This window comes from Eurosta solidaginis, chromosome 4 (assembly GCF_040869045.1).
Source record: "Eurosta solidaginis isolate ZX-2024a chromosome 4, ASM4086904v1, whole genome shotgun sequence".
Classification (NCBI taxonomy): Eukaryota; Metazoa; Arthropoda; class Insecta; order Diptera; family Tephritidae; genus Eurosta; species Eurosta solidaginis.
The window spans coordinates 199,084,547-199,112,093 of record NC_090322.1 but is presented as its reverse complement, the minus strand read 5'-3'; the positions used below and the strand labels follow the sequence as shown (position 1 = coordinate 199,112,093).

The 27,547-nt window shown below is 38.1% G+C and overlaps 1 long non-coding RNA gene across 1 annotated transcript in view; it reads left to right on the top strand.

Annotated features, from left to right (window-relative positions):
* LOC137250875 (uncharacterized) overlaps positions 1 to 27,547 on the top strand; it is a 407,751-nt gene that overhangs the window by 76,480 nt on the left and 303,724 nt on the right. The window contains exon 2 of the long non-coding RNA XR_010953109.1: positions 11,180 to 11,551. This is a non-coding gene — a long non-coding RNA (uncharacterized lncRNA). The remainder of the gene's footprint in view (positions 1 to 11,179; positions 11,552 to 27,547) is intronic.

The window sequence follows — 27,547 nt, the reverse complement described above, 5'->3', positions numbered from 1 at the left end:
GCGCAACGAAATTTAGAATTGATCTGTATATGTAGGGGTGTATGCCAAAGCAATGCCGGAGGGAGGGAGAACTCTTTCTCTAAATTATTTTGATTTTGCGTTTTCCAGGCCTTGCACCCAGGAACTTCGGATTGACCGGTAAATAGGCTACCACTATACCATGGCGGCCGCTAAACAATGTTCACACTTATTTAGACTTAGAGCCCTTTAAACCATCTTCAATTAGTCACTTATTTATAAGTTATCGAAATTCTCTTTTTTTCCGTGCTAACTGAATCGTCGATTGTCAGTAAAGTGCAAGATAAAAGTGTAAACAAAAGTCAGCTGTATTGCTGGTTTTCATGCATTCACAATGGATTTTTGCGATTTGCTTTCTGGTTAAGCAACAACTAAACTAGAGGATATCACTCATTCAGATTTCTTCATTTGCGTCGAATTCCTTTAAGTTGTAACCAATGCAAGGTAGCGGAAATGCAGTTAAATTAATAACTTTGTATATCTTACAATTATCGATTCAACTGGGGTAAATCCACCTGGTGTTAGCTGAAAGAGAATGCAGCAATTTGAAGAATTGAAATCCTCCACTAAAATTGTACCTTTACCAGGGATGTTGTTAGTTAGCTGTCAAAATGCAACTGCGAAGAAGTTAATCCCAGCATTTTCCCAGATGCACAATATAATATTCGATTTATATAAAATAAATAATAATAAAGAAAGGCGCGATAACCTCCGAAGTGATTTAAGGCCGAGCTTTTCTTCCACTTTGCGTCGTGCTCCTTTTAATTTCTCCTACAAATTGGCGCAACGGGACCTACTTGTTTTATGCCGACTCCGAACGGCATCTGCAAGACAGATAAGTTTTCACTGAGAGCTTTTCATGGCAGAAATACACTCGGAGTGATTGCCAAACACTGCCGAGGGGCGATCCCGCTTAGAAAAAATTTCTTCTAATTGAAAAAATTTGTTTCTAAAATATTGACGTTGCTTTGCACGGGGCGTGAACCCAGGGTCTTCGTTGTGGTAGGCGGAGCACGCTACCGTCACACCACGGCGGCCGCCGAATATAATGTTCGATTTCACCCGAATTGAAATCCACTTGTTTATTTCATTTAAATTTTTTATTGAACACTGAATATAGGTTTTTTGTTTAGCGAGTTTTTATTTACATTAATATTTTTATACTCAGTTGAGCAGAGCTCACAGAGTATATTAACTTTGATTGGATAACGGTTGGTTGTACAGGTATAAAGGAATCGAGATAGATATAGACTTCCATATATCAAAATCATCAGTATCGAAAAAAATGTGATTGAGCCATGTCCGTCCGTCCGTCCGTCCGTCTGTCAGTTAACACGATAACTTGAGTAAATTTTGAGGTATCTTGATGAAATTTGGTATATAGGTTCCTGGGCACTCATCTCAGATCGCTATTTAAAATGAACCTTATCGGACTATAACCACGCCCACTTTTTCGACATCGAAAATTTCGAAAAACCGAAAAAGTGCGATAATTCATTGCCAAAGACAGATAAAATGATGAAACTTGGTAGGTGGGTTGACCTTATGACGCAGAATAGAAAATTAGTAAGATTTTGGACAATGGGCGGGGCACCGCCCACTTTTAAAAGAAGGTAATTTAAAAGTTTTGCAAGCTGTAATTTGGCAGTCGTTGAAGATATCATGATGAAATTTGGCAGGAACGTTACTACTCTTACTATGCATGTGCTAAATAAAAATTAGCAATATCGGATGAAGAACACGTCAAGTCAAATTTTAACAAAAAATTTAATATATTTACTGTATATAAGTTAATTAAGTCAACATTCAATTCCAGTAATGATATGGTGCAAAAAATACAAAAATAAAAGAAAATTTAAAAATGGGCGTGGCTCCGCCCTTTTTCATTTAATTCGTCTAGAATACTTTTAATGCCATAAGTCGAACAAAAATTAACCAATCCTTGTGAAATTTGGTAGGGGCATAGATTCTATGACGATAACTGTTTTCAGTGAAAATGGGCGAAATCGGTGGAAGCCACGCCCAGTTTTTATACACAGTCCACCGTCTGTCCTTCCGCTCGGCCCTTAACACGATAACTTGAGCAAAAATCTATATCTTTACTAAACTTAGTCCACGTACTTATCTAAACTCACTTTATCTTGGTATAAAAAATGTTCGAAATCCGACTATGACCACACCCACTTTTCCGATATCGAAAATTACGAAAAATTAAAAAAATTCCATAATTCTATACCAAATATGAAAAAAGAGATGAAACGTGGTAATTGGACTCGTTTGTTGACGCAAAATATAGCTTTAGAAAAAACTTTGTAAATTGGGTGTGACACCTACCATATTAAGTAGAAGAAAATGGAAAAGTTCTACAGGGCGAAATCAACAGCCCTTGGAATCTTGGCAGGAATACTGTTCGTGACATTGCATATATAAATAAATTAGCAGTACCCGACAGATCATTTTCTGGATCATCCTGGTCCACATTTTGGTCGATATCGCGAAAACGCCTTCACATATACATCTAAGGGCCACTCCCTTTTAAAATACTCATTAACAGCTTTCATTTGATACCCACATCGTACAAACACATTCTAGAGTCACCCCTGGCCCACCTTTATGGCGATATCTCGAAAAGGCGTCCACCTATAGAACTAAGGATTACTCCTTTTTAAAATACTCATCACCACCTTTCATTTGATGCCCATATCGTACACACACATTCTAGAGTCCCTCTGGTTTACCTTTATGGCGATATCTCGAAAACGCCTTCACATATACAACTAAGGCACACTCCCTTTTAAAATACTCATTAACACCTGTCATTTGATACCTATATCGTACAAACAAATTCTAGAGTCAGCCCTGGTCCACCTTTATGGTGATATCCCTAAATGGCGTCCATCCATAGAACTATGGCCTACTCTCTCTTCAAATACTCTTTAATACCTTCCATTTGATACACATGTCATACAACCACATTCCAGGGTTACCCTAGGTTCATTTTCCTACATGGTGATTTTCCCTTATTTTGTCTCCATAGCTCTCAACTGAGTATGTAATGTTCGGTTACACCCGAACTTAGCCTTCCTTACTTGTTTAATACAAATTTACTTCGTAAGGTTTTTAAAGCAATTCTACCAATGTATTTGTACATTTTTTTTAGTTCAACTGCGAGTGCGCTTCTTTTGTAACAAATACATGCAAATTTATTATGTAAATATTCGTTGTAGATTAAAATTTTACACTGACACAATTTGTTCAAACGGAAAAAGATTTTTTATCTGCATACATACGTAGGTGAAAGAAATATGTGGGTGTGCAAGTTTTTTAATGAAATTGTGTGGCAAAAACTTTTTTGCTGTCGGCAGTTGAAATTTTCAATGCACCATAAATTGTTGAAATGGGCCATTGACTCTGCGTTTTCAGTTTATGCATGAATAAGAGTGCCTTCTTTTTTATACGTATTGTGCGTATTTATTGCATCACTTAAAGATAAATTGGCAAACTATTAATCTAGTTAAGCACTTTTTTAAGATTTTGTGCGAATATACGAGTACATACGTTTTCCCACTCAGCAATTATTATTCTTTATTCGGTCTATGATAACAATATCTTACAGACTAGAAATGTACAAGAAATTACTTACTGACTAAATTGGCTGGAATTGAGTACTAGGAATAAAATGAAGTAATCTTATCGACGAACTGGGATCTCGGCATTGCGAAATCGAGATCAAGCGGTTTGTAAATATTGTTAATTTCAGTGACAGCCCTAGTAATGGGCGCGAGATAGTGGTAATTAGATTTAACTGTAGTAAGATGGAAAGGGTAGTGGGAACGTAGGATGCGATTTGGGATATTGAAGGAAAGTTGATCGAGCAGATTCACGCAATCAATTAAGCCATTAACAATGTCGAAAATGAACATTATCGAATGGATTGTGCGCCTACTAGAGAGAGATTTCAAATTTATGAGCAAACACCGTGCAGAATAGGATGGAAAGGGATCGACGAAATGAAGTGGATAGAGAGCAAAGCGAGTAAAGCTACGCTGTACACGCTCGATTCTGTCCGAATGAGAACTATATAATGGGTTCCAGATAATTGAAGAGTACTCCAACTTAGACCGGGCAAGACCAGTAAAAAGGGATTTTCTTGTATAGGGATCTTTAAAGTCTTTCGCATAACGCTTCAAAAAGCCCAAATTCGAAAAGGCCTTAGGGATAACTGTATTCACATGACTGACAAAGGTAAAACCTGAGTCAAATAGAACGCCTAGATCAGAAAATACCTCAACTGAGGACAGTTGAGTGTTAAGAATCGAGTAAGTTGAATTTATACGATTACGCGTACGCGACAAGGTTAAGTGAAAGAATTTTTTTATGTTAAGCAACAGATTGTTTTTGAGACTCCAATCAGAAAGATTTTTGAGTTCATTTTGAAGCCGAAGCGCGTCAGCCACGCAGGTAACTCTAGAATACAATTTCAAGTCATCAGCATAGAGAAGAAATTGCGAGTGATTAAAGCAGGACCGGATATCATTGATAAACAAAACAAAAAGAAGCGGGCCTAGAATACTACCCTGCGGTACTCCGGAGGTTACCACAAAAGAGTAAGACGCAGTACCATCGACTTCTACAAACGTTGTCCTGTTCGTGAGATAGGATCGCAACCACAGAAGAAAGACTGAATGGAAACCAAGGAGCTCAAGCTTGTGTAATAAAATATCATGAGAGACTGTATCGAAGGCTTTAGAGAAATCGGTGTAAATGGTATCCACCTGAGATCCACTCTTAAAGGCCGACAAACAGCACTCTGAAAAAACCGCAAGATTGGTTACGGTGGAACGGCCACAGACAAAACCATGTTGGTTGGGATCAATAATTTCTTTAACTGCGAAGAATAACTTATCTTTTACAACCTTTTCAAAAAGTTGTGAGAAGGTGGTTAATTTTGAGATTGGACGGTAATTTCTGACATCATTCTTGTTACCAGATTTGTGGATGGGTGTAATAGAGCTCACCTTCCATTTGTCGATGAAAATACCGGAGGAAAGGGAAAGGTTAATTATCTGAGATAAAGGGACAGCTAGAGATGAGCAGCATTTCTTAAGGAAAAAAGAGGTGAGGCCATCGGAATCATTTTTATAAGACAGTTTTAAAGCAGAGATACCATTCTGTATATCCAAGTCAGTGATGCAAAGTGCTCCAAAATCAACGCAATGTGAACCAAGATAATCACCGTAATAATTATAAGTGCCAACGCCAGCATCATTTACAAAATTGGACTTGAAAAAATCAGCGAAGAGAGTTACGCTGTCATGCAGAGAAGAGGAGGAAAGACCATTCAGAGTCATACAGCTAGGAATATTCGAGCATCCTTTCTTAGAACGGATGAAGTTCCAGAATGCTTTGGGATTGGACTTTAACTCATCCTCGTACCGAGATATATAATTGTTATAGAGAGTGATTAAATTTTGAATTTCCTAATTTCATTTCCACATTTCTAAAAATGTGAGGCGTTGCATAACCTGATCAAGGTTCAGTTGGTCTTACTTATTACTATCAATAGAAATTTGACGCGTCCAACGCTTTTATTAATTGTCTGATCAACGCCATAGATTGATGAGGAGTGTGATGACTAGTGCCTAGGACCTACCTCATTATTTTCTAGCTTTTAGTATTATTATTACTTAATGTAAGTATTGTTTTCAATAAAACCGTTTAACTAAAATTTTTTTTTTTAATTATTTTATTTTAAGTTTTCAATCCTTATTTAATTGTCTATTATTTCTCATTCTATTTAGTTCATTTAGTGCCTCATTATTACAAGGACTCTTTCCTGACAATTTGTTACAATCTAAGTCCTCAATACACAATCCTTCCAAAAACTTTACTCGACTCAGCGCCACGTATGCTTGTCCCTCTTGTCCCTTGTCGAACTCCAAAATATTTTGATGTCACTTCTACCGGAGTGTATGTTATATTTGTGCCAAATATGAACCTAATCGAAGCAAAAATACCATGAATAAATTGGACATCTCGATCCTTGCGCCACCTGGCGGTGATTTTTTCATAGGTCGCTTTCTATTCACGTACATATGTATTATGTGTTCCAAATACGATCCAAATCGGACCACAAATACGATTTTTTTTAAATATTTCGATCCATGCGCCACCTATCGGAGTTTTGTTTTTCATTATTGCATTGTCATCGGGTTCTACACTATATTCCAAGTTTCAAGCGTGTAGCTTATCGGGAAGTTTCAATTACAAAATTCTGCTCGCTACAACGCTAAATAAAACCGTTTATTTATTTATTATATTATTTATTTTATTATTATTATTATTATTATATTATTATGAGTTTTACGCACTTTTTCTCACATATAGCGCACATGCTTCGTGTATGCATACGAGTACAAGTGATTTCAACTAAGTCAGTTCCAATCAACTATGAAGTAAATTGGATTTAATTTTGTTAACCTTTAACGTACTTATTAAACTACCAGCAGCCCGGCAGACGTTAGTCTGCCTCAACTTTGGTTTATCTGCATTACTTTTAAGAGATTTTTATCTCTGACTCGCTAGCCCTGTCTCCTCTTTTTCTACCGTTTCTTCATCTCCTTTGGCCCTTTCCCTCTCTGCGTGTCTTTCTCTTACCCCTTACTTTGGTTTATCTGCATGATTTTTAAGCGGTTTTTATCTTAAACTCCCTATCACTCTCTCCTTCCCCTTTTCCTGGTCTTCGCTCCTCTTGCTCCTTTTTCTCTCTCTGCCTCTCTTATTGCCTCTTCATATTTTACTCTCCTTCTTCCTCTCTCTATGTCTCAATCACTCTCTTACTAGCTTCCTCCCCCGCTCTTTCTATCTTTCTGTTTTCGTGAAATTCAATTGCCTCCTCTGTCCTTATCTTTATCCTTCTCTCGTTTTTCTATTCCATCCTTCCACTATCCTGCTGATCTCAACGATTCGCTCTCAAATGAAAAAGTGCAAAATATTAATGTAGGCAAATTACAACAGATCTATACTTACATATAAAAAATTGCCGTGTCACAGGTTTTTTTTGTTTGAACTCCTTCGAAACGGCTCGACCGATTCTTTGCTTCTTATCTATTTTTCATACCTCAAAATGGTAAGGGTGGTACACCTTAATTTTTTTTAGACAAACTTGTTTTTATTTTTAAACGTTTTTATTTAGGTTCACTTGAGGTTGGGCAGCACTTTTTGTGTAATTGAAATTTAAGTAACTTCCCGATAAGGTACAAGCTTGAATCTTGGAATATAGTTCAGAACCCGATGACAATGCAATAATAAGAAAAAAAAAATCGCCGCTATGTGGCGCAAGGATCGAGATATTCACAAAAATCGTATTTGTGGTCCGAGTTGGCTTATATTTTGAACGCATAATACATACAAGAATAGAAAGCGACCTATGATGTCCGATTTGCTCATCTTTGGAACAAAATTTATATACAGTCCGGTAGAGATGCATCAAAATATTTTGGAGTTGGAGGAGGGACAAGCGTACGTGGTGCAGAGTCGAGTAAAGTCTTTGGAAGGATTATGTATTGAGGACTTAGATTGTAACAAAGTGTCAGGAAAGAGTCCTTGTAATAATGAGTCACTAAATGAACTAAATAGAATCATAAATAATAGGCAATTAAATAAGGATTGAAAACTTAAAATAAAATAATTAAAAAAAAAAATTTTAGTTAAACGGTTTTATTGAAAACAATACTTACATGAAGTAATAACAATACTAAAAGCTAGAAAATAATGAGGTAGGTCCTAGGTGCTAGTCATCACACTCCTCATCAGTCTAGGGCGTTGATCGGACAATTAAATAAAAGCGTTGGACGCGTCAAATTTCTATTGATAGTCATATATAAGACCAACTGAACCTTAATCAGGTTATGCTACGCCTCACATTTTTAGAAATTTCACGCGCCCAACGCTTTTATTTAATTGTCTGATCAACGCCCTAGATTGATGAGGAGTGTGATGATTAGCACCTAGGACCTACCTCATTATTTTCTAGCTTTTAGTATTGTTATTACTTCATGTAAGTATTGTTTTCAATAAAACCGTTTAACTAAAAATTTTTTTTTTATTATTTTATTATATTTATATGAAACAGCATTCAAAAATAAATACAACCCTTAAGGACTGGGAGTGGGACTGGGAATAAGAGATGGAGAAGAATAAAAAGAACTAGAGAAAATAACAACGAAGGAAGGGGGAAAAGGCTGAGAAAAACATATTACTTACTTACTTAATTGGCGCTTAACCGTCTAAACGGTTATGGCCGTCTAATAAGGCGCGCCAGTCGCTCCTTCGCTCCGCCAACCGGCGCCAATTGGACACACCAAGGGAGTTTAAATCGTTTTCCACCTGGTCCTTCCAACGGAGTGGGGGCCGCCCTCTACCTCTGCTTCCATAGGCGGATTCCGATAGAAACACTTTCTTGGCCGGAGCATCATAATTCATTCGCATAACATGGCCTAGCCAACGCAGCCGCTGCGTTTTAATTCGCTGGACTATGTTGATGTCTGCCTACAGCTCATCATTAAATCTTCTTCGGTACTCGCCATCGCCAACGCGTAGAGGTCCATAAATCTTTCGAAGAACTTTTCTCTCGAACACTCCCAAAGCCGCTTCATCTGCTGTTGTCATGGTCCATGCTTCTGCCCCATATAGCAGGACGGGTACGATAAGTGACTTGTAGAGTATGATTTTCGTTCGCCGAGAGAGGACTTTACTTTTCAATTGCCTACCTAGTCCAAAGTAGCATTTATTGGCAAGATTGATTCTTCGCTGGATTTCAGTGCTGATGTTGTTGCTAGTGTTGATGCTGGTTCCCAAATAAACGAAGTATTTTACTATTTCGAAATTATGGCTGCCAACAGTAGCGTTGTTGCCAAGGCGCATATGCGCTGACTCTTTGCTCGATGACAGCAGGTACTTCGTTTTGTCCTCATTCACCATCAAACCCATCTTTACCGCTTCTTTTTCCAGTTTGGAGTAAGCAGAGCTAACAGCGCGGGTGTTTAGGCCGATGATATCAATGTCATCAGCATATGCCAGTAATTGCACGCTTTTATAGTATATTGTTCCAGTGCGGTTAAGTTCTGCAGCTAGTATAATTTTCTCCAGCATCAAATTAAAGAAATCGCACGATAGGGGGTCACCCTGTCTGAAACCTCGTTTAGTTTCGAACGGCTCGGAGAGGTCCTTCCCAATTCTGACTGAGTTGATGGTGTTGCTCAACGTCATTTTGCACAGCCGTATAAGTTTTTCGGGGAAACCAAATTCAGACATAGCGGCATATAGGCAGCTCCTTTTCGTGCCGTCGAAGGCGGCTTTAAAATCGACGAAGAGGTGATGTGTGTCGATTCTCTTTTAACGGGTTTTTTCCAAGATTTGGCGCATTGTGAAAATCTGGTCAATGGTAGATTTACCAGGTCTAAAGCCGCACTGATAAGGTCCAATCAGCCGGTTCACGGTGGGCTTCAATCTTTCGCACAATACACTTGAAAGGACCTTATATGCGATATTAAGAAGGCTGATTCCACGATAGTTGGTGCATTTTGCAGTACCCCGTTCTTGTGGACTGGGCAAAGAACACTTAGATTCCAACCGTCGGGCATGCACTCGTCCGCCCATATTTTGCTAAGAAGCTGCTGCATGCGCCTTACCAACTCCTCGCCGCCGTACTTGAATAGCTCCGCAGGCAATCCATCCGCGCCCGCGGCCTTGTTGTTTTGCAATATGGTTATTGCTATTCTAACTTCGTCATAATCGGGCGGGGGGACATATATTCCATCATCATCGATTGCGGGATCGGGTTCTTCATCTCTGCGCGGTAAATTGCTGCCTCCATTTAGGAGAGCAGAGAAGTGTTCCCTCCATAATCTAAGCACTCTCTGGACATCAGGTACAAGGTCGCCGTTTTCGTTCCTACAGGAGCTTGCCCCGGTCTTAAAACCTTCCATCTGTCGCCGTGTTTTTTGGTAAAATTTTCGGGCGTTATTCCTGGTGGCTAGAAGCTCAAGGTCCTTGCACTCTCGCCTTTTGCTTCTGCTTTTTTCTTCCTGAAAAGGCGTCTCGCTTCCCTTTTCAACTCACGATAGCGTTCACACACTCCTCTTGTCGCGCTCGCTTTTAACGTAGCCCTGTAGGCAGCGTCTTTCCTTTCGATTGCAACGCGGCATTCTTCATCGTACCAGTTGTTTTTTCGTGGCCGTCGGTAACAAATTTTTTCCTCGGCGGCAGTACGACGTGCTTTGGAGATATGCTCCCACTGCTCCTGTATTCCTTCAGGATGAGTTGTGCTCTCAGAGAGCAGGTGTGAGAGTCGAGTTGCGAAATCATGGGCAGTCAGTTGTGATTGAAGCTTTTCGACGTCTAGCTTTCCTTGTGTTTTTTGTTCCTTGGTTTTAGCCGAGCTGAGGCGGGTGCGTATTTTGGCTGCAACGAGATAATGGTCCGAGTCGATGTTAGGTCCTCGGATCGTGCGCACATCTAAAACACGGGAGGCATGCCGTCCGTCTATCACAACGTGATCGATCTGATTGCGAGTGTTTCGATCAGGAGACAGCCATGTAGCTTGATGTATCTTTTTATGCATGAACCTCGTGCTGGATATGACCATGTTTCGAGCACCGGCAAAGTCAATCAGCCTCAGTCAGTTAGGAGAAGTTTCAATGTGAGAAAAAGATATAGTAAGACGAAAATAGAGATACAGGGATAGAGGGAGCGGGGGAGGGAGAAGTAGAGGGAGTTAAAAGGAAAGAAGACAGAGAGGGATTAAGAGACACAGAGAGGAGTTAACAATAGGTTTATGCAAAGAGGGCGAGCGGTCGGGTGAGTAAGAGGTAAAAACTTCTTAAACGTTATGGTAGATTTACCAGGTCTGAAGTCGCACCGACAAGGCTCAATCAGTCGGTTCACGGTGGGCTGCAATCTTTCGCACAATACGCATGACAAGACCTTATATGTGGTACTAAAACGGCTAGTTTGCAGGCTCTCTTAATGATTTTGAACATATACTGAAAATCTATACTAATTCGTTTCAGAGTAATTTGATTCCATAAGCTTCATATAGACATACATTTAATTTTTATTTATATTGAAATATAATCTAATTTGAAGTTATTTTTTTCAGGTATGAAATAATCCTGGCCATACTCAACTCAGCCACACAAGTAATTGATAAACTTTCAAAGAATGCCAATGAACTCCCATGACTAAGGGTTTTTGTGAGTGCAAAAAGAGGTGATAAAAAGTACTCGACTTTTATGTCAGTGTTTCAAAACACGTTGCCAGGTGACAATACTTCACTTCAAGTAGATTTACAATGCTATACAAAATAAAAATAAAAATAAAAAAATTTCAACGAAAGTACTGCACTTTTGCCAACTGAAGCATCATACCTCACAGCAATTGCATTTTACCAAATGTGAAATAAGGACCAAAACACAAAGTCGGCGTATGACACAAAACTATGAATAAAAAATGAAACAACACATCAACATATGTAAGTAGTTACACACATTCATATATTTGTTATTATTGTATCTATGTATTTTTGCAACCATTTTTATGATACGAATACCTTCCGTCTTCCGTTATTTGCCGTCCCCGGTGGTATCTGCATAATACTCGTGTGTTCTTGTCGATAGCTTACGGCTAAGCTGCTTTTATTGTTGTTTGCTGTTTAAGTTGTTAAAGATATGCTCGTTTTGCTAAGAATATTATTGTTACAATATTTCAGCTCTTCTGTACTTTCTAACTATTTTCACATCGTTGAGTTTGTACTTGGATTTTTGACTCTGCAACGACCATTGTCATGCATTGGACCATATCAGGGTGACAATATTTCTGATAACATTGGATGTTCCTGCCAGTCGTTGATAGTCATATCGTGGCAGTTACAGTATGGCCTTGATAGGAGAAATATTTTATCAATTAATAAATTAAGTATTGAGTTACCCAAAGACTTTAATAAAACTTAATTTTTCTCGCGAATAAATCACTTTAATGATGGACAATCATCTGTGGAATAGAAAAACGAAATGCCTAAACTAGGTTCCATAAGGTAAACTGGCCGATCCGTAAGGACCTCACATAGACTGAATGTGCCCATTGTGTTACCATCAGTTTGCTCAACGACCAAACTTAAAAAACCGAAACCATTACTTATATTATAAAGTAACTCCGTCCTCTTGGCAAATACTAGACACTTTTTTGAACCCATCCTATTAGTAAATTGTTTCACGCCGTATAGCTGGAGTTTTAACCTGGTAAGGGCTAGAACGTGCTCTGCTATACGCCGTTGTCAGTGCCTATGACAAAAGCTTGTTGTAATTCTCCAGCATCTCTACTAAGGCAACCTATTCAGATTGCTCAAGTCTTCCTGTTACACATTTGTGGACTTTGTCCTAGGGTTTCTAAATGTATTCCTCTTATCTGCCCTCCTTGCGGTATGCTGAAGCTGATATATGCGTGCTTTGAGAAATATGGCCCATCAAGCATCCTTCATTCATACCCTGATATATCATGCTCAGAACTCAATGTCATATCAAGCACATTACATGACGGGGCCCAAAATATGTAGAAAGACACGGTGCCTCTGTTAGCCAACTGATATGCCATCCGACGTTTGCACCCTCCCTGATCCACTTGCACTTTGAAATCTCCTGGTGGGGATTTCACTATGGGTCATTTGGCAAAATGCCAGTATAAGCGGTCTTTTTTTCCGCTCTATTCCTAGGTCTTCTAGTCTGAAGTTAGTTAGCATACAAATGTATAGGTGCTTCATTATCCTGACTGAATTTCTAGCTCTACTTTCTGTTTTTGCGTAAAAAACTCTGAATTCGCGCACGGTGAGTCCAGAAACTGTCTGCTCCATAGCTCCTGTATCAGTACCACATCAAGCGACGCCTCCCCAAGAGTCAAAAGGAGCTCGATCGACGCCACTTTTCTGTAAGACTGGAAGCGCCATTCAGCTGCTTGTCTCTCTCCAAATACTCACACTCACACTATGGGGTTTTGTCGCTGGTTGCAAGTTCTGGATGTCCATTATTTGTAGGTCTCGTAGCATCATTGAGCTGTTTGTCCGCTTTCAACACATGAGCAGGGACTCATCTTGTCCTCATTATTTGCCATTACTCTTAGGTTTCGAAATAATTTCGACCTCCCTTGCATTTGGCGTTTTTCCTTAAAATTTCTCTTTCTAAGGCGAATAAAAATACTACCCGCGCTTCAGGCCCTTAACCCAAGATCTGATTGAAACACACTTTACGATTCCTTACCTCTTTGGAAGAGAAGTACTGATCTCTCTCCATGGGCCGAGATACACGAAGAGCTTTCCAATAGCGTGTCCACCGGATTCACTACATGTGGTATCCAAAACCTTGACTTTTAGTATCGTGGGGATCAGTGCTTTATCCCCCACTTTTAAACTCGCGGCCTCTTGCCTTTGAAGGTTTGGGCCATCTCTCTGCAGCCTTTCTAATGTGGCGTTATTGGTGCTTAACCCCATTGTATGATCCCGCTGTTGGGAAAGCTGGTAGCACATCACGTAGTTCATTATGCATCATTTAATTGTTTATCAGCTCCATTTCTACTGATGGACACCCTTCGGTAGACATGGACCGCTTCGCAACTTCGTTCATATCATTTTCGATGAAAATATGAATCAGCGTTAACTGCCTTTAGTATCACGGAGTAAGCAGGAGTCTTGTCGTTACCTCTCTTCAGCTTACCAACCCTTTCGTCTTTTTTTCTTATGCCATTATGGTCCTCCTCCTTTGTTGTGCGTGACTTTTCAGTACTTAGTCTTAGCTCTTCGCTCTGCACCCAAGCGTTGCCTGGTATTGTGGGGGCTTCTTTTAAACTCCATATCTCGTCCCCGTTATAAAATTATTGCTTTTGTGATTCAATTCACCGTCTTGCGACGCTATCGTGTTTTGCTTATCATCCTTCCTTGTTCTAAAAAAATTTCATCTATATCGCACGACTACCTATCTGGCAAGGCGTGCTCAGCTGATATGGGGATAAAACCCGTATGCCGAAGCAGCAACCCTTGCTGTGGTAAGGTCATCGTTACTTCCCGATGCGGCGCGGAATCAGGAAGACTCCATTCAAACATGTACAACCCACCTGGCTACAAACCATCCAATAGGAACGGTCCGCATAGCAGCCTGTATTTGGAAGTTGGCAGTTCTGTCACCGACTCAACCCCATGGCGGGCGCTATGGAATTCTGCTAAGCCCTCAAATGAACGAAAATGTGCTGGTGAGAGTAATAGTTGCCAATATAACGTAAAAATGGGCAACGTCAGTGCCGAAACCAAATAGCCGCTTAAGCGAAAGAAGATGAACATGCGTTCCAATTGTAAAGCGAAACACTCTCGCTTAACTTCAATCTGAAACTATAATAAACATAGGTTAAACGGGAGCATGCTCCTCATAACTTATTACTGGAATTTTATTTGTTGTTTGTATCGAGTGCATACTGTAAATAGCGCAATCTAGTAAGTTTATTTTGGGCCGGCGACCGGTAGTGCCTAAGAGTGCGTTCTAATTATGTGAAAATATTCTGTTCTAAAGCTTTGCTTGATATCTTTTTATAACTGTTGTTGCTGCTAGAGATGTTCATCTTTTTGATGTTTTTTCTGTTGTCGTTTTCTTTTGTTTTGCCATCACAGTCGATGTTCAAGCGCTTAAGGCATTGTTTACAAACAAGTTGGGCAAACATTCCTACATAAACTGATAAATATATCTATACATACGTACTTACATAGGTAAGCTCATTTATATATGTTTGACTACATTGCTTCAAGATGAGTAAAGTTCCTAGTTCATAGAAACATCGCTTCTGTTATTGCTTTTTTATTGTTCTTCCTTTTGGTAGTTCCTGGCACTTTTGACATTTGCTATTCGCCTTTTGCGTTTCCCCTCCTGTTTTATTTATTTTGTTGTGTTGATTGCCTTCCAGTGTCTATGAGTTTGCTTATAACAATGATCTGGACAGCTATCTGAGGATTTTGCATACATATACACATATATATATACCAGTACATAGGCTATTTAGTAGAAGATATGTATCATCAAAGGCAAAGTGATTTGGGTAAAACTATTCTTCGATCAAAAGTTGTTACTGAAAAAGCACAACAAAGCGACGTGGGTTTGTTGACTTGAGGCTGCTGTTGATTCGTTGATGAACTCATTATACTGAGCGTGCTTTGCACACAGAGTATATTAACTGTGATTGGATAACGGTTGGTTGTACAGGTATAAAGGAATCGAGATAGATATAGACTTCCATATATCAAAATCATCAGTATCGAAAAAAATTTGATTGAGACATGTCCGTCCGTCCGTCCGTTAACACGATAACTTGAGTAAATATTGAGATATCTTCACCAAATTTGGTACACGAGCTTATCTGGACCCAGAATATATTGGTTTTGAAAATGAGCGAAATCGGATGATAACTACGCCCACTTTTTCTGTATATATAACACTTTGGAAAACACAAAAACCTGATTATTTAGTAAATAATACACCTAGAATGTTGAAATTTGACGTGTGGACTGATATTGAGACTCTTGATAAAAATTTGAAAAGGACCACGCCCACTTTTATATAAAAGATTTTTAAAAGAGTCGTGAACGAATAAAATAAGCTATATCTTAGCGAAAAAGAGCTTTATATCAATAGAATTTTACTTTCTAAATTGAATTATGAAATTAGAAAACACTAAAATTTTTGAAAATGGGTGTGGCACCGACCCTTTTATGACTAAGCAATTTTTGGGGAGACATTTTTTTAAATTTACCTGAAATGAAAAGTACAATTGAAGCTCACGCTGAGTATATAATGTTCGGTTACACCAGAACTTGGACACCTTTACTTGATTTCTATTACGTTAAAGATTGTTGTTGTCAAAGTGAGTGTCAATGAGTATAGTAATACTCTGTTAAGTTAAAAACATAAGCTAAACATGAACTATTTGGGTTTGTCGTCGGCAATGGGTTGATTGAAAATTAATTGTGCCCATTATTATGAGAGTGGTCTAAGTCATTTCCAACTCATGGTCTTAAATGTATTTCTATTTGTAAAGCAATGCGTCTGTAGATGATTATAGTACTATAAACTAATGATTAGAAGTGTATCTTTTGGCTTTTGGACTCTAACAAACAAGAGGCGAGGGGAAATACAAACATATTATCACTGAAATGAAACGAAATGAAATGACTTAGACCCCTTTCATAATAAATGTCACAATTGAGATATATTTACCTATTTTGCACATAATATGTATTATGTAAATGTGCGAGAAAATATAAAGTGCGGAGCCTGAGAAACCGAAAATCTGGATTGTAAATAAAATAAATACCCACGAAAATTAAAATTGTTTCAAAAATTACCCAAAAGGCCATATATAAAGTGACTTTGATTAAAGTGCTTCTATTGATCACTCTACTCTATTGTTTCCTCTCCACTACCTCTTCCATTCTCGCGTGATAGAAACTTTTACACCCTTATTTTCAACTCGATTCTATCGAAAGGATCAGTCGCTGACGAAGAACGGTTTCATCTAAACACATACTGTGGGGGATTTTTGTTTTTGTGATGATCTTTAATTGCTGCATATTGTTATGGTATTCATCCATAAATAGTGATAAGGTCATAAGATCCTAAATGGCCAGAAAGTCAAATCAAGAACATCGATTGAACTTGTGACCATTTGAAGTAACCGTAAAGCCAATTGATCTTATGCAATTTGAAGCGCCCTTAACGTAAACTGATCTTTTCGGTGGAGAGCTGAAATCCTAAGCTGCTGGTACTCCACACTTTAAAATCTGTGATAAGTTTCGCTGTCCATTTTTCTCGTTGTTCATTTTTGGCTTCGCTCTTACCATAGCTTAAATGTTTCTTCGCTGGTCTCTTGGTTAAAAACTTTGGTTGATTTCCTTTTTTGATATTATATTTCCAGTGAAAATTTCAAAGCTAACTTCTGGCAGTATGTGTTTTTTTGTTGGAAGTATCAACTTTAAATTATCTGCTGCCAGATGGCGTCCACGCCAGTCTAGCCACTCCCTTATGCAAACCATAACCTCATTTAGGGCTTTATTCTGTATTGCGAACGATAGCTCAGACGAACGATTCGTCTCCAAACGATTACGTCTACCAATGGTATTCTCCTATCATTTTCGTTTGACCTTCACGTTGCTAACTTTATGTCAAACAGGAAGGCGAAGTATCAAATTATACGTTGGCATCGTTACTCCAAATACATTAGCGATTCGTATCTGCGGGGAAACGAACGTTCGTTTCGTTATAAAGAATGAAGCCCTTAGCTTGCTGTATACTTCTTCTGTGTGTTCTTGCTGTAACCGTATCAGACTAAGAATGAATTCGCGAGCATTTCCAAACTGGAAATGTCATTATATTATTATTTTGTATTATTTGATCAGATCTAGTTAAAGGTCTATAGCAGCAAGCCTTAGAATATATTTAGCTATCCTAATATCGGCATTTGTTAAAGTTAGACCGACGCTCTCAATAAAGAAAAAGTAGTAATTATAAAAATGTTTTAAAGCTTTTTCTGGAGTTTTTATTATAGCTTTCACGATTTAAAAAATTTGCCTATTTAGTCAATCTAAAGTCACATGCTTTAAGTCAGAAGAAAAAAACCACCTTAGATATGTTTTAAGAGACTCCACTCGTCAAGAAATGATGACAAAAACGAAACTTCCGCAAAACTCTTAAAAGTAACATCTGTGAGTTCAAGAAAACAGAGACTTCGCAGTAGGATGAGAAAGGATTCAATCCCAGAAATTATTTGAAATAAAAAAAGTTATAAGCCGCTCCAAATTCATCAGATTCAGAGATTCAGATTTATTTTTATGACTCATTTTAAAGCATATAAAGAAGCCTCGTTGGGTATATATGTACATATATATATACATTTATACAAATTTACGGAAGCATACGATTTTGTTCATCATCCAAAATATTTATCGTCTGTAGAGTACGACACGGCGTATGATGAACATTCTTCAGTTTTCTTTGGTTTATAAGCACAACATGAGTGCAAATGTTTGTACATTAGGCCGTACCATAAAAGAGTTTTCCCCTCAGGTTGGAATACAGACGGTGTGGATTAGTATCTAAATAAAATAATCAAAAATTTCTAAGTTAAACGGTTTTATTGAAAACAATACTTACATGAAGTAATAATAATACTTAATATAGAGGCAGAATGTCTCAATTGTGTTGTTAGTGTACAAATGAGATAAACTGAATTAAGCAACAAATACAAGCAGGATGGCCTATTGATTAAGGCAACTGCAGTTTCACCGTGTAATTTGCGGTTCGAATCTCGGTGAAACCTTTGATAACATCACGAAATGGCCTGATGATGATTACGTGGCGGTTTTCGAAAAGGTACCATCGCAATATGCCAGTAAACATTTTTTTCTTCCTTTTCAGTTTCTCTTGGAAAAGCATAATAATTGAATATTTAATTATTATAGGCCGGTGCTAAGCTCATGAATTCTTTAATAATAAGAATAATACTAAAAGCTAGAAAATAATTAGGTAGGTCCTAGGTACTATTTAGTCATCACACTCATCATCAATCTAGGGCGCTGATCAGACAATTAAATAAAAGCGTTGGGCGCGTGAAATTTCTAAAAGTGTGAGGCGTAGCCAAACCTTATTAAGTTTCAGTTGGTCTTATATATGACTATCAATAGTCACGTTGTTTAAATTCTTCCCAAATTATTAAATAAATTATGAAATTTGACGCGTCCAACGCTTTTATTTAATTGTCCGATCAACGCCCTAGACTGATGAGGAGCGTGATGACTAGCACCTAGGACCTACCTAATTACTTTCTAGCTTTTAGTATTATTATTACTTCATGTAAGTATTGTTTTCAATAAAACCGTTTAACTTGAAACATTTTTTTTTTAATTATTTTATTTTCAAGTGTTTAGTCTTTATTTAATTGCCTATTATTTCTCATTCTATTTGGTTATTTTAGTGACTCATTATTACACGGACTCTTTCCTGACAGTTCGTTACAATCGAAGTCCTCAATACATAATCCTTCCAAAGACTTTACTCGACTCTGCGCCACGTATGCCTGTCCCTCCTCGTAGAGGTTTACGCCGATCACTTTATCGGCGGCGGCGGCGTAGGCATACGCCGGTGTTCTTACTTTAAAAAGCTTGATGTTTCTATTTAAAAAAATAATATTTAGGAAAGGTTTTGTTTGTATGTATTTAAGGAAATCAACGTGTTGGCCATTTCGGAAAGATCCGGTGTTTTTCCTCAAGATCTCGCAGACCGTTCAACAATTTTCAGAAGTAGCTTCTTGCGGATGGATTGTCCCTCGCTCACTTACTCAAGAGAGGCTTCGAACCTAGCCCCGGTCTTTGGAATTGGTACTACTGCGTCTGCTGAAAAGAAATAGAGATACATAAAATAGTCACACTTTTGTCTGTATATGTCGTTCAAAGCGTAGTTTCACCTAGGATTAACTCCTAATAATCGTCGCGAACACAATTTCTTTAAATCATTTGTCGCTCCTTGGCGGTCACGCATGAAGGCGACTTAGGGTTGCTATTAATGGTCTATTAATACTCATGACTCTCGTGGCATAGGGCGCCTCCAGTTTTTTCGGCTGTTTTTAGGAGCTACAATTCCCGATGTGCGAACAGTAGCAACCCCGACCACCAATCGCTACCACGCCTCCTAACCCTCACACCATATGCCAGCACAGAAGCTAAAGGACTGCGACTTCGAACTCATACCTTCGTCGACGTCACTTTCCTAGAAGCTCTAGGCGTAGCTCCGAAGACTTTCCAACGGATGCTTTTGTCGAGCTATGCTTCCGAGCTACACCAGAGAAGCACCTTGAAACGTTAGGGAGTGACTATTCGGCCAAGGATGCCGCCCTCGTCTAAGTGGATGTCATTGCGGAATGGGTGAAAATCGTATAATCCTCGGCGCATCTACATAATTAAAATTTTACAAGGACCCTGGATAAAATTTTTAAAATGTAGACAGAAGTTTGCAGACGTTTGTGTTCACAACATTGATTTCAATAGTTTTCGTTAAAACAAAACGATATTTTAGAATGAAAGTCGCCCGATTTTAAGTTGAAAGATGTTAACTGTTGTTTTCCGGTCTTATGATATAAGAGCTCATTATGGATGACCGCGTAGCTTTAGACTAGTTCGACTGTCTACTACGTTAGGTTAGTAGCGCACACGGTCATTAGTTCGACTGTCTTGGGAAAGCTTTTACTTCACCACTTTGAGTGTTCTTGCGAAGGACAAAGCGTCACCTGGTAAATATATGTGCCTACGTGTGATATTTAAACTCGATTGATAGGCTATAATCAATGTGATTCCCTCCAAGTGACTAGTTTTGAATAGGGCCGCCAACTTTAGTTGTATTCTTAGATAGAATTGAACATCTAGTTGACAATCGCAAAAGTTAAAACTAATACCATAGCCATCCAGAAGCACAACTTATCGCTCCTAGTCGCCCCCTGCGCCGGCTTCCCTGTGGGTTCCATTGGAAGGCCATTTTGGCAACGTTGTCATCTTCTCTGCGGAGAGTGTGACCGATCCAACCCCACTTACGTTTTTTAATTTCAGTGTAGATTGGGGTGTTGTTCGTGAGTGACAGTAGATCGGCGTTGCTTATTGTTCTTGGCCAGAAGATACGGCAGACTATTCTCAGACACTTGTTTATAAACGTGAGCCGCCAACTTTAGGAAATGTCAAACCGGGAGGCTTGGGTGTTGAAGGATGAAGTGTGAATATCAAAATTAACACATCAGACGCTATTTTAAACTTTCGCAAATAAACAAATGTTTAAATGTAAGACCAAGTGATTTTTCAAACCCTTCTCATACGTCGATATGTATATTCTCAACTTAAGTATGAGGTGAGAATCATTTCAAAGAGGTGTTTATGCCCCTAGAAGCTACTAAAGGATTTCGCTTATTCTTTCAGCCAATCGCAATATAAATTTTTTTTAAAAATCGGCACTTTTTGGGTATTTTGCTTTTCTTAACAACTTGAGGACAATTTGAAAACATGTTCGCCGTGGGTCATTTTATTTGAATTCATTGTTCATTATAAATTTTTTGGAAAAAAAAACATATGCAAAGTGAGCATATAAATTTATTATATAACTTTTTTTTGGTTTTTTTTTTAACAACTTGGTAAATTGGGCGATGCAAAGTCCGTGTTAAGCTGACATCGAAAACGCCTGTTTTTTTAAATAACTTTTGAACAATTAGAAAGAGTTAAATTTCGCAATTAGTTTCTTATAACTGGCAGTGATGCGCATCCGTTGATACCACTTTCTACCATATCCGACCAATTTTCGACATGAACAATAAATGGCCTAAACAGTCTTAAACGAGAAAATATAGTAACGCGCCGGACGCCGCCGCCGCGCCGATATTTTTGACATTCGGTGGTTCCAAATATGCACCAAATCGGACCACAAATACGATTTTCTTGAATATCTCGATCCTTGCGCCACCTAGCGGCGATTTTTTTTTCATATATCGCTTTCTATTCATGTATGTATACGTGTTTCAAATATGAAAAAAAAAAACGGACCACAAATACGGTTATTTTTTAATATTTCGATCCATGCGCTAGCTATCGGAGTTTTTTTCTTATTATTGCATCATCATCGGGTTCTGAACTATATTGCAAGTTTCATTCTTGTAGCTTATCGGGAAGTTACTTAAATTTCAATTACAAAATTCGTGCCAACTAGCCAATCAACCAACCAGCCAACCAGACAGCCTGTCAAGTCAAGCTAAATAAAACCGTTTTAAAATGAAGGTAATTTAAAATGATAGCTTGAGTTGCGTAGGACATTGTTATAATGAAATTAATGATCTGTACCTGATTTAGTAATTTTAATATGTATATACATATATTTCTTCTGTACGTGTGTTTGTGGCTGAGCTCCTCCTGAACGACTGTATAGATTTTAATGAAATTTTGTGTATGTGTTCAAGGGGATTTGAGGATGCTTTGGTTCACAATTTTGACGGGGGAGTGGACTAGGCAGCGACCTATTCCAAATGAAAATAGTGTATATTGTGATTTGCTTGAAACTTGCTAAAGGGGTTTTCCTGGACTAGCTCATTATTTGAAAAACTTTTATTTCCGGGAAGTGGACCAGTGACAGACCTTTTCTTAAAAATCTAAAAATCTGATTGCAATAAATCGTTTTTATGCGGCGATTTGTTTAATATTTTGTAAGGATGTACCTCTTTGCCTACCTTGATATTTGGGGAACTTTTCCTTCCGAAAAACGGATCAGTGGCCGGCTTATTCGAATAAATTTTATTTATGATGCGATTTTCTTGAAATTTGGTACAGGGGTTCCTTCTAGAAAACCTTAATATTTGGGACTTTTTCTCGTTAGGGCAAGTGGACCGCAAGCCAACTTATTGTAAAAAATCGTATGTAAGGAGCACTTTGCTTGAAGTTTGGTACAGATGTAACTCCTAGCCTTCTTTCGGGAAACATTTTAGATTAACCTAGAGAAAAGAAGAAGATAAAGAAAAATAGAAAGAAAGAGAAACTTAGCGGCAGTAAAAGAGAGAAATATCGAGTAAATGAAAGGGAAAGGTACGGAGGAGAGACGATGATTTAATATGGATAGGAGGAGTGGGGGACGGGAATTTACAAACAATTTTTTTTTAGAAGCTACAGTATGGCACATGCCACTGTTTACTGTGAAAGTAGATACATCACAAATGGTAATATTAGTGGGCAGGGGACGTCTCAATTATTTTTCTATATCCTATATGTAAAGATTAGTGCGATTATAAAAATTTTACCACTTTTGGTGTCATATAGTTTTTTAGAGTTTTATGGAAATAAAGATTTTTAAATCGGCCGGTCATGTGAAGCAGGTACGGAGATTCCAAATATAAAATCGGGGTGAGAGATATAGGGGAAGAGGGCGAGAGTGACTGGGACTGGGAATAGGAGTAGAAGTGGGAGTATTGTTGGGAGTAGGAGTGGGCGTAAGAGGAGGAATGGGAGTGGAAGTATCAGTAGGAGTGGGAGCGATAGTTGGAGTGTTATTGGTTCGGTAGTGGGAAGGCTTGAGGGCGGGCAAAGATAAATGTAATAAGGAATGAACAAGAATAAGAAGAACAAGTAAGGAAGGCTAAGTTCGGGTGTAACCGAACATTACATACTCAGCTGCCAAATTACAGCTTGCAAAACTTTTAAATTACCTTCATTTAAAAGTGGGCGGTGCCACGCACACTGTCCAAAATTTTACTAACTTTCTATTCTGCGTCATAAGGTCAACCCACCTACCAAGTTTCATTTTTATCCGTCTTTGGTAATGAATTATCGCACTTTTTTGGAAATTTTCGATATCGAAAAAGTGAGCGTGGTTATAGTCCGATATCGTTCATTTTAAATAGCGATCTGAGATGAGTGTCCAGGAACCTACATACCAAATTTCATAAAGATACCTCAAATTTTACTCAAGTTATCGTGTTAACTAACAGACGGACGGATATGGCTAAATGAATTTCTTTTTTCGCCCAGATCATTTTGATATATAGAAGTCTATATCTATCCCGATTAGTTTATGTCGTTACGGGGTATCGTTATGCGATAAAAAAAAAAAAATAAATTTATTCTGTGAGCTCTGCTCAGCTGAGTATAAAAATGAAAAATAGAGTAGGAGGGAATGGGATAGAAAAAGGTAAGTAAAGCAAGTTTCGGGCAGAACAAAGTTTGCCGGGTATTCTAGTTAGTTATAATAATTTAAGAAAATTTACAGTGCTCCAACCTGAGGAAAACGTCTTCCAGTTTATCTTTTATGTACATATATCATCATACGTTCTAAAGTACACAGCAACCACATATTTTATGTCATTTAAATACACCGAAGTATATGCATGCAAAATGATTAATTGCACACAAAAATGCAGCATAAGTATAGAAACAATAAAATAAACCAAAATAAGTACACAATAAATGGTTTTGGTATTCTGAAGAACTTATTACTATTCCCAGCGATGTTAAAGGATTAAACGCTCTTAGATGTGCTGTAATGACTCAAGTTACCACAAAATGACAACACAAAGTTATGCATGTGGTACAATAAAATGAAATACTCAAATACTTACTTCTGTGTAATTGCGTTGTTTAAAATAATCGCGTCGCATTGCGAAAGGCAATAAATGAGTTAAACTATACAAAAATTTCCATTAAGTAACTGTCTTTATTCCTATTTTAATAGTCTTGAACGCCTGAGGAGTTCATTTCACTCTAAACAATATAACAGAAAATATCTTATTACTTCCTACATAGGATAAGTATGAACGGCGCGTTCCACGGAGATTGTGTCAGTAACATTTCAAAGCTTAAATAATATAAATGAGCAATTCACAAGAGTCTCGCATTCGTTCTAAAGCCTCACTATTTTAGTTGTCTTCATGTTTTCTACTACAAAATTTGGTAAAAACATAGTAGATACGACAAATAGGAGAACTTGCAAATTGCCTTAATATAAAATATTTAGAGCATGTGTCTCCAATGAGAGCACAATTATGGTATAAATTGCTGAACCCTGATATTGAATGATGTTAATGAAATTTGGTACATACATAGCGAATAGCCTGGAAGGATTTAATGATTAAATTTTTTCGAAAAAAGAGGAGGGGAGGGAAGTTACTTTTGCATGGGGTCATCTCCAGGTCAAATTGGGGGGCTATTTTGGAAACTTTTTATCGAGCCAAATGATTTCGGTATATTTTCCAGATCATATCCATATATTTTTGGATCAAATGGGCTATTTCATGATTGTTTTTGGGTTCATTTTTATGGTATTTAGGCATAATTTTGGTTGATTTAGGAACTGTGTTGAAGATAACTTCGGGGTAATTTCCGTTTTTGGGATAATTTCGGAAATATTTCGAAATTGTGTTGGGATAATTTCGGGAACGCGATTTATTTAGGGCTAATTTCTGTACTTGTTCGGGGCCATTTCGGATTAATTGGATAATCTTAGGTTTCGGGGTGTGTTATCGATGTTGATGGTCCTTTGCGGGATATAGATCCGGTACGTTCGGGTCACAAGCACCATTAAGGTACTAGCCCGACCATTTCATGACCATATGGAACCTTTTTGGCCATACCACCCTCCCACCCTCTACATTCATGGGGAACTTGGGGTCACCAGAGTCTCGGCTACTAAAGAATCAGGATTGGCAACGGGTAGGTGAGGTTTACAATTGGTTGGAGAAGCAATAAATTGCGCTGGCAACTCACCTAACCCGCTGGGGGGACCTAATCTGTTGCCGTTTCGGTCCGTGTTCGGGGTAAGTTTTGTTCGGAACTATTTTGGAACCGTTTCAAGACTGTGTTGAAGATAATTTCACCATAGTTTTGTGATTATTATGTGAATGTTTTCGGAATAAGTTCGGAATTCTTTTGAAATTGTTTTGGGATGATTTCGGAAACGCTTTCGGGATTGATTTTCGGATTATTTCTATAATTTTTCGGAACCCTTTCGCTATTAAGTTCAGTATCATTTAAGAGCTTACTAAAGGCCGGTTCATATTGTGTTCGGAATCCTTTTTGCACTATTTGTATGCTGTTACGGGATTGTGCTGAAGATCAGTTCAAGATAGTTGCAGATTAGTTTCGAGACTATTAAGGTAATGCTTTCGGGATCAATTTGAAAATATTTCGAAATTGTCTTCAGGATTGACTTAAGGACAACTTCGACACTGTTTCGGGCCCATTTGGGGGAATAATCTTAGAACTAGTCGGGGTCGTTTCGGACGGCGTTGGGTATATTTTTTTTTACTTAACCGGGACACACTTTACCATTTGACCATTTTGGGCCTACTTCAGACTCATACTTGGGCTAGGTCGGATATAGCTCTGTTTTGTTCCTGAGGTAATTTTGGTGGTAGACGCCGTGGTGTGATGGTAGCATGCTCCGCTTACCACACCGAATATCCTGGGTTCAGGCCCCAGGCAAAGCAACATCAAAATTTTAGAAACAAGTACATATTTTCAATTGGAAGAAAATTTTTCTAAGCGGGGTCGCCCCTCTGCAGTGTTTGGCAAGCACTCCGAGTGTATTTCTGCCATGAAAAGTTTCTCAGTGAAAACTCATCTGCCTGGCGCATGACGTTCGGAGTCGGCATAAAACAAGTTGGTCCCGTCCCACCAATTTGTAGGAAAAATTTGAAAATGGAGCACGACGCAAATTGAAGGAGAATCTCTTCGGAGGTTATCGCGCCTTACATTTATTTATTTTTAGTTGTAGGGTCTCCACACTCGTTTTCAAAAAAATGCAGCAAAACGAACTTTTCAAACTTCTAACTATATGCGCTCTAAAATCGATCCTAATGTGATAAGTCGTGGTTGACTCGCAACGCAAATATCTGAACATGCAGATATTCAAACGTCCAAGCCTTCACATTTATGATATATAGCTCATGGTACATATAGATTGTGGCGTATATAATTTTGGAAAACTATTGCTATCGGCGTGTTATCGATTTGTTATCAAAAAGCAATCGCTTTGCTGTTGACTTTCTATTGAAAAATTATCGATTTTTTATCAAAACGAGCTGGACCCGTGCGCATCTTGCGCAACCAATATAAAAGCCTCTTATCAAATATCAACAGAAATCAGCTGTTCTGCCATCTAGCGTATGGGAGCAACTGCCGGTAATGCAGAGCAAATATTCACAATAGTGCCATAGTACAAATAGATTTCTTTGTGTGCTCACAATCGTTTATTTTTAATAAATTATTTTAATAAAATAAAGCTAACCAAAAGCACTACGATCAAAGTTGCCCAAAGCTCGCTAATAGCCTGAATCTCCATCTTTACAACCAAAATTTTATTTATAGATTTGGATTCCGAATAAGAGTGAAAAAGGGACCCGTACATAAAAACAGCAATTAGAAATAATATATATGATATTATAGGTTTCTTATCGAAATGTTATCATTTTTGTCATCGTGGTGCCATTGATTTCTCATCGAAATCATATCGATTTGTTATGGAAAAGCTATAGATTTTTTTATAATAAAACTAGCGATTTTTATCGCAAATCTTTCGATTTGTTATCGGAGTGTTATCAATATTTGATCGGAGTTTTATCGATTTCTTTTCATTGGTTTGTTGTAAAACCGCCGAATACAAAGAATCAGGGATAGCTCGACGATAATTTTGCTTTCGATAAGAAGCTGATAGTGAAGTAAAAATTTATAGGTATTTATTGTTACCACACAAATGAGGAAATCGTAGTGATTTTACTAATTAACAAAATTTACAATTAATTAGTTTGGTTTTGCATCACTACTACTGTGGAATGTCTCATATGTAAAACACTAAGCTGAAACATTCACATTAAAAGTAACCTGAATTAAAGCGATGAGACGAATGAACGAATAAATAGTTGAAAGCATAGTTGTGCT